At 43.1% G+C, this 8,380-nt stretch overlaps 1 long non-coding RNA gene across 1 annotated transcript; it reads right to left on the bottom strand.

Moving 5' to 3' along the window:
- Positions 1-6,131: 6,131 nt before the first annotated feature.
- LOC117491177 lies at positions 6,132-7,014 on the bottom strand. Its single transcript, XR_004556744.1, has 2 exons — positions 6,881-7,014; positions 6,132-6,487 (listed from the first exon to the last, which is right to left on the bottom strand). It is a non-coding gene; the product is annotated as an uncharacterized LOC117491177 (long non-coding RNA).
- Between the last annotated feature and the right edge of the window lie 1,366 nt (positions 7,015-8,380).

Genomic DNA, 8,380 nt, shown 5'->3' with positions numbered 1-8,380 from the left:
GATTTATATAAAGTGGCACATGGGTCCTAGAATAAAAAGAACAGACGATTATTTCAACTTTTATCTTGATAAGTGAGAGCGCAGGCCAGTCTACATGAATGCAGGGCAAGGCACGTTTCTGTCCAAAGGTTCCATGATGGAGTCGATAATGTTTTATCACTTTGAGTGGTGACATGCTGCATAGTTAACATCTCCATCCCATCTGTGATTCAAAAAATAGAAATGGGTACGTTTACCTGATGCTCATTATATTAGTATGTAAACATAACACGTCTTGAATTAACCTCTGAAACAACAACTAGTCTGACACACTCAAGGGCTTACCTAATGTGAACCTGAAGTCCATAGCAGGAGGCTAAATGTCTTCAACAGGAGGTGTGACTGTTTTCTGGAGAGGCAAATGAAAGAACAAAATGGTTACATGATGACAATGTAACAATCATTTCAGTAGAATTCATTAAAACATTTAATTCAATTAATGGAATCAAACATTAAAACACAAGTATCATTTAAAACGGTATTGTATTTATATACATTTATAAGGATGGCATTGTTAGATACCAGTACAATTCCATGATTCTCTACACAGCAGATCCTAATTACTTCAATATACACTCCTTTATCTCGTTTGCATACTGTCTAATATCTACTTTATGTTGTAGTAAAACATCTCCTTAATAAAACTGTATTTATTGATATTTCTCGCTAAAGAGTGCATCTTACTGGACTACATTGAACACATCTTGCTGACGTTATACATGCATCCTCGCCCAATACACACTTTTACTGAATTGCGCCTGAATGCACCTTAGCTGAAGTCACCTCCGTCACTTTCTACTGAGAGCTAACGTTAACTCTCCTGCAGATTCCAACATGGATGTGCATCTATAGCGTTGCATAAGCATGAAAAAATATAGTTTGCACTTAATTTTGTATAATAACAACTCGATGCTGTAATTGCAGACTATGAGTTTAAATTGGGTACACTAAGATTGTAGTGTAGTGCCGAGAGATAGGAGTCGGAGGCGGTGCATCGAAGGTGCAAATGGGAACTTTAATGAGCAGCAGAAACGGACATGTTGTCGGGTCGCAGCCCAGGAAGAGAAGAGAAAGAAGAGAAAGGAGGGCACACAGTAGGTACACAGGAGGTACAGTCAACATGTGTGTCCGTGCGGAACAATACCCCCAACCTGTAGTTCCATGAGTGAATTATGATAAACAGTGATCACTACACAAGCCCCCCCAGAATTCAACCATGGACACAATCCTCGCGTCCGGGAGGAAGCACCACAGGGGCCGAGGAGGGTGGGGTCGCAGGCGAGGGCCGGGGCATGGAACGGGCCGTCGGAAGAGGGCCGCAGGAGAGGGTAGGAGCCCTAATGAGGGCGAGGGCATCCCCACCGGAGGTGGGGGGCGGGCCGGAACGGGCCGCCGTCAGGGGGCCGTAGAAAGCAGGGTCGCTGTGATGCGACGTGGGGACGGGCGTGAATATCCCGGTGGTCCTCAGCCGGGAGGAGCGCTGCCCGGCCGCAGGCAAAGGCACAGCGGCGGCGGGCATGACGTCCTCGGGAGGAAGGAGCCGTGTCCCCGGGGGGCAGGAGCAGCATCCCCGGGAGGAAGGAGCCGTGGACAGGGGAGAGGTCAGACGGGGCGCCGTCCGAAGCCGCCGTCGAGGCGAACCGTGAGCCGCGGTCAGAGGAGAGGCCAGGCAGGGTCCGGGAGTGCGCCACCCACGGGCCGATGAAGGCGTGGGCAACTCCGAAGCTGCTGCCGAGGCGAAGGAAGAGGCCAGACAGGGTCCCGAAGCGCGCCACCCACGGGCCGATGAAGGCATGGGCGACGTCCGAAACCGTAGAGTCGAGGCGAGACGGGGTCCAGAAGCGCGCAACCCACGGGCCGAAGAAGGCATGGGCGACGTCCGAAACCGCCGAGGCGAGGGAAGAGGCCAGACAGGGTCCCGAAGCGCGCCACCCACGGGCCGATGAAGGCATGGGCGACGTCCGAAACCGTAGAGTCGAGGCGAGACGGGGTCCAGAAGCGCGCAACCCACGGGCCGAAGAAGGCATGGGCGACGTCCGAAGCCGCCGTCGAGGTGGCGAAAAAGCGAGAGGGTCCACACGAGGCCGACCAGACATGGTCGAACCTCCTCTCAGGCACCAGAAAAAGCTCAAAAGGGTCGTCCTGTCCACGATTAAAAACAGGTGGGCGAAATTGCGAGAGGATCCACACAAGGCCGACCAGACTTGATTGAACCTCCTCTCCGGCACCACAAAAAAAAAAGGGGCTAACAGTCGGATGTTGATAGCCAATGGATGTCATTAGCCGCTAGCTGCTAGCCGCTAGCTGTCGTGGCTAGCCGTTCTCGACGGCCGTTAGTCGCTGTCGTCGTCGTCGTCGGCCCCGGAGCCTCTGCTAGGCGGCGTGCCCCCACCAGGGAAGGTGCTGCAGCGTGTAGTGGCAAGCACCTCAGGGGTAAATCGCCGGGCGGCCAGGAAGAACCGGCTAGCTTCTTCGGCCAAAGCGCGGGGCTGAACACTAGCCGTGTTAGCTAGCGCAGCCTGGACATGCAGCCGCATGCCCCGAAGAAACAGCTCCACGAGGTAGAAGTTGGGTTCTTCCACACCCAGCAGATCGTGCATCGTCTCCTCGTAGTCGGAAGGCTTGCTGTCTTCCAGTGCCGAGACGATGCGGGAATGGTGGGCGAACGTCCTCAGCCATTCCGTGGGGCGCACCGAGCCTCAGTCCGTGTGCGGTATTCTCGTTTGAGGGCGTGGCAATGACCGTGGCGTTGACAAAAGCATTTTTATTACGTTTTCCCAAAACGTATTTTTAAAGATAGTTCAGAAAATGTGATATTAATTTACAAATTAATGAGTTCTTAAAACATGTTCTCATTGTTGCTTAAGTGTTACTTATTTAAAACGCACATTGAAAAAAAACCTAATTTAGGGCAAGTAAATTACATAAAAAAATTGAGTTTTGTTGACTTCACCATCGGAACTGTTTTTACAGTGTAGGTCGTCTCTGATACCGAGCTCCGATGCTGATAAGGCTCCGGAAAACGGCCGTCCTACCTTTAGAACTAAACCCCCCAGAATCTACACGCAAGATCACCGTAATCTGCTTAGGGGGGCACTAACAGCGTGGCCTCTAACACCAGCTGCCCGTCGTATCACTTATTTCAGGCACTAAAGTGTCGGATGTCCGACAGCCAGGATAGCAAAACGGAGTGTGTAGTGCAGTAGGTGTTGGTGAGCTGGTAGAACCCCAGAGCAGTATCTAAACTGCCCCTGGAGGAGAAACCCCGTGTCATTGAGACCCCTTGGTAATTAGGGCAGCTTCAGGACCCACAATCCCTAACCCCCTCTTTTCATCCCCAGTTATGCCAATTAAAACAATGCAAATGTAAAATCAAACATAGCCAGAGTCAAACACTGATATCACAGCAGTGATATTACCACATCAGCAGAGCACGTCATATTTCAGCATCAATCAAAACCACATCAACCACAGTAACCAATATGAAACTACAGCTTATCCTTAGCAGGTTTTCTATTCCCCTCAAACAATTTCAAGTCCAAATGATCAACTAATGTCAGCCTTTTCCAAGGAAGGGTGTTCTTACCTCACTCTAAGACCAAGCAGAGACCTTCAGAGACCACCACAGAGACCATTGGGTCGAAAATAACAAAATGAAGATACAAAATGGTTTTACAAGGACACAAGGTCAAAGTACAAAAGCAATAGGTTCCCAAGTGAACCCCCTAGAGCCGTCTAAAAGAGCCCAGGGCCCAAAATAAAGCCTCAAAAAAGTCCCCAAACTCTAAAGATCTCTCGTTTCCCTCATCTTTTATAGTCTCTCCCCTCCTCCCTCTCTGCATCAGGTGCTTTCCCCTTTTCTATCTTTGAGGGAGAAGGAGGTCACATGGGTTCAACTCTTACTTAATGAATCAATTAAACATGTCAAGTTAAAATTAAACAAATGAAGACTATAGTAATGATATGCAATAACAAAAAAGGGAATATGAACATTTTTATGAAAGCAAAACACATTTTCAATGTCATGTTTAGAATTGAGTTTTTCTCTTAACTTCAAAATGTAACAAATATGCAAACTTTATACTTTCATTTATTAACAGAAACAAACTTAACACAACTGTCACTATTGTCTCTGGATGTTGGACCTAAAATCATCAAGTCTGTACACAGTTCACTCTCACCCTGTGTGTTGTCCTTAATCGTTGTAACCGTTGTCAAGGTGTCAAGGTGTCAAGGTGTCAAGGATTCAAGGTGTCAAGGTGTCAAAAACCACAACGCCTTCCGCTTTGCTTGCACCTTCTAAAATGCATAATGTGCATAGGTCAAGAGTTCAGGATGTTCTGTCTGGTTTCACATGTCGGATAATAAGACCTTATTGAGACAAACATCCTTTCCATCAAACCAAATTATAATCATTTGTTATCAATGGTAAGCTGAACAGAGGTAGGTGAGGTAAAAGTGAGGTCTGTCACGGCCACTTGAACAGCAGGTCTGTCAACAACAGGCTAAAGACACAAACATGGACATAACAATACCATATAGGAGATGACATTCCCACCTCAGACAACAACTAAAGAAATAAAGATAGTCAGTCGGATCACTTCAACATTTCACAAACAAAAATAGGTTGACGACCAAAAACCACCAAAAACACAACATGGCATATTTATAGTTCCTTTAATCCGACTCTTCCTTAGAGCTCATTATTTCCCATCATGGCGTGTTCAGCCTTTCAGTTTTGGTGGCAATCATCTTTTCCAAAAGAAACAGTATTTTGAATCTACTCTTCAAACACCTTAAATTAAGATTACTCCTTGGTTGAGTTTAAAAAACATGTCTTTTATCCAGAAGAATAGTTGTATTTATTAACTGTGTGCGGTCTTCATCTAAAAGCCCAAATAACATATTAAAGTGTATAAATGTAAATTCAATATTGAGTGTCTTCGGCCCATTTTGAATCTTAGACGACAGACTTGCCACATGTGGACAATAACTACATAAATGCATCTGGTCTTCCTCTTCCTCTTCCTCATCACAGAATCTACATCATGGTGATGGTTCAATATTAAAGAGTTGTTTTTTTGTGGCGGTAATCTTGTCAAAAAGCTTCAGTTGGAAAATTCTTGAATACGAATAAATTGTTGTTTTGTATATAGTTCTAAAAAATGGTTTCCATGGTATCAAAATATTAAAACCATCTTCCCAGAAAGAGCAGAGCGTACGAGGAAAAGCAGAAAGTGTATTATATATGTATTGCCTTTTAATCTTGTCAGGCTTATTATTCCAAATACATTTAAACATTTGTTCAAAGCTTTTAAAAAAAGACGCCTCTGGGGAGGGAAGTGCAATGAAGAGATCAACAAAGTGAATCAAAGAGCTTTACTTCATGTGATCTCTCCCTGTAATGACAGAGTCTTCTCTTTCCAAGGTTTTAGTCTTTTCTCAGTTTTCTGCATTTCTCCCTCAAAATGTTCCGTAACTAGATCTTTGAGATGATCTTGAACCATTACACCATGAGACTGGAGCTGAGCATTGTGTCTGAAATCTGTACCTCTCAATGTTCCTATTCTCATAATACAGCATTTATCAAAGTTAGGCCTTAGCCCAGCTCATTCTGAACAGTGATTTAAATCACCTATGAGGGCATCTAATGAAGTTTCTTCAGGCTGCAGAAAGAAAGCTGCATCATCTGCAGATAATGTTACTTTAGTTTCAATACCATTTGATCTGAAAGCTGTTATGAATTGTTTCTACTTCTGAGAGCAAGAGTTTCAAAGCATAATAGAAACAGATCTGGAGACAGTGAGCCCTTGACGTACGCCTCTGGACAGGCTGAAGCTTTTTGATACATATCCATCATGAACTATTTGACTGGTAGGTTGGTTATATAAAACCTTCACCCACTGTATCATTGTTTCCCCAAAGTGAAAGAGTTGAAGGGGTTTTGAATGAAACCCCATCTTACTGTATCAAAGGCTTTTTTCAAAGTCAGCAATAAATAAAAGCCCTGCTTTTTCATCCTCTTCATGATTTTCTATCGCATCGAGAAGATGGTGAATATTATCTCCAATAAAACGCCCTTTTATAAAAACCTGTTTGATCATGTTTTATTATATTCACAATAACTATCTTGATTCTCCGTGCAATACATTTGGACAGAATGCGGGTATCACAGCAAAGTAGAGTCAGTGGTCTCCAAAGCTTCATACAAACAGGACTCTTGTAATGCCCCTCTGGGTCTTGCTTCAGCTCCAATGTGATGATGCCCTCTTTCTGAGTGTCAAGTTCTTCCGGGTTTTGGCCTGTATTCAGTGTTTTGCCCAAACTTGAGAGGCTGGAGGGCAACAGAGGACGCTTGGACAACTCAGATTCTTTCTTTTTGTCTTTATTTTCTGTTCAGCAGTTATTTACAAGACACTTTTCATCGGATTCTCATCAGGTTGAAAACCTTCAAACACAGAGGACAAACAAATGTTAGCACACATGCAAACCAAATCACAAACATGTTGTATGCCTCATTGCATTATTTCTAATAATAATAATAATAATTCAGTCACATTCCATTTTCAGGGTATTATAATTCAAATGATAAATTGTGAGTTATTCTACAAAACATCATTAACTTGAATGAATTAATAAGAAAGTCTCTTTCTCTACTTGAAACCAAGCAACCCAGAAAACCTCAGTGAACACCATCTGCGCTGTCTAAAAATATACACTAAACCAAACGGAGCGCACACAAACCACGCTGCGTAAAAGCCGTCGATTGCGCAACAGCACTCTCACACAATAAGGCAACAGATCAAGAACGCAAAACGCAATAAACAACGGAGAAACATACCGACGGCGTCTCTGGAGCCTCACACACACTGTCGCCAACTTCTCCCTCTGTGGCTTTAGGAACAAAAGACCGGCCATCATAATTCCTGCCCCTTTTGTTGCCGTGTTACCGGAAGCGGCATTCATATGTTTTTAATAACAGCTCGCTTCTCATTAAGAAAAGTAGACTACGCTATTCAAAATAAAACGAATACCCCCCTGGTATTGAACAATACTATCACAATCATTCATCCACAGAAAACACACTGGACGCTGCACTCAGAAACCAGAGGAGACTGTGAGGTCCACCGTACGGACCACTTTTGGAGAAATTAATGAAAGTAGGCCAAGTTGATAATAAGAGCTCATTGTAAGCTACATTTAAAGTTGAATTTACCCTGTGTTTGATTGGTAAGATGTATGAAATGGATCACCATTTGTATGATTACTTTTCCTTTTATTAACATGTTAAAAAAAAATCAATCAATTCAATCGAAATTTATATTAAAAATATTTGAAAAACTAAACTTGTATTTGGTTTGTTATTTATTGTTTAAAGTTACCTTTAAGATTTCTTGTAGGTATGCCCAGGTTTGAACAGGTATGCCCAAGTTTGAACAGTGGTTCAATTTACCCCCTGACCTGGATCAACTTACCCCTAACCCGCCACAACATTTTTATTTTTTTTAGAAGTAATATTTTCACTGCCCTTGATCAAATATTAATTCTTATCATTGCCATTGATAGGAGACATCCTGAATTATAGGTGTGTGCTTTCATTTTTACTATGTGTCATTTCTCCTTGCTTAGAGGACAGCATAACAAAAAAATGGCTCAATTTACCCCACTCTCCCTACAAATAATTATTTATCCGTCCGTTTGTCTCAGATATTATTATTTTTCTTTCAATATTGACTTTCGTCTCGACACTGTGTCTCTGATCATATTACTTGAGTAAAGGAGTAAGGATGCCAACAGAGCTTTTTTAATTTCTGTGAGGAAAGTCTTATAAACTTCGACAGGCATACCGTCAATCCCTGGTGATTTGCCAGGAGCGAAATCATTCATAGCATCCAGTAACTCTCCTTCTAAAATGTTTCCTTCACAACTTCATCTCTGATCTACTGACAGTATCTGATCATCATTCTGTGGAACAAATACATCAATATTGGATCCTACAGGAGACTCCGGAGCCTTCTCCAGAGCATATAAGGTTTTTAAATAATCCACCTCTCCAGATAATGTTTCCTGTGGAGATGTAAGTAAAGAACCATTTGGAGTAAACAAGCTGGTAACGATCAACTATCAAAAACAGCTGTGTTAAATAAACGCACGAGGGCTTCTTGATATGAAATAATATTATAAAGGCAAAACAGAACTGATAAACGGACAATCTACTCTTTCCACAAAATAGTCCCCACGGAAGTGTATTTACTACTGTCTCCATCCACACATTCACAACATAAACAAAGACAGGTTTTATACGTTATTCAATTATATTGAGTTTTCCAGCGAAACACAA

Source organism: Trematomus bernacchii, unplaced genomic scaffold (assembly GCF_902827165.1).
Source record: "Trematomus bernacchii unplaced genomic scaffold, fTreBer1.1, whole genome shotgun sequence".
Lineage (NCBI taxonomy): Eukaryota > Metazoa > Chordata > Actinopteri > Perciformes > Nototheniidae > Trematomus > Trematomus bernacchii.
This window is presented reverse-complemented; position numbering and strand designations above follow the sequence as displayed.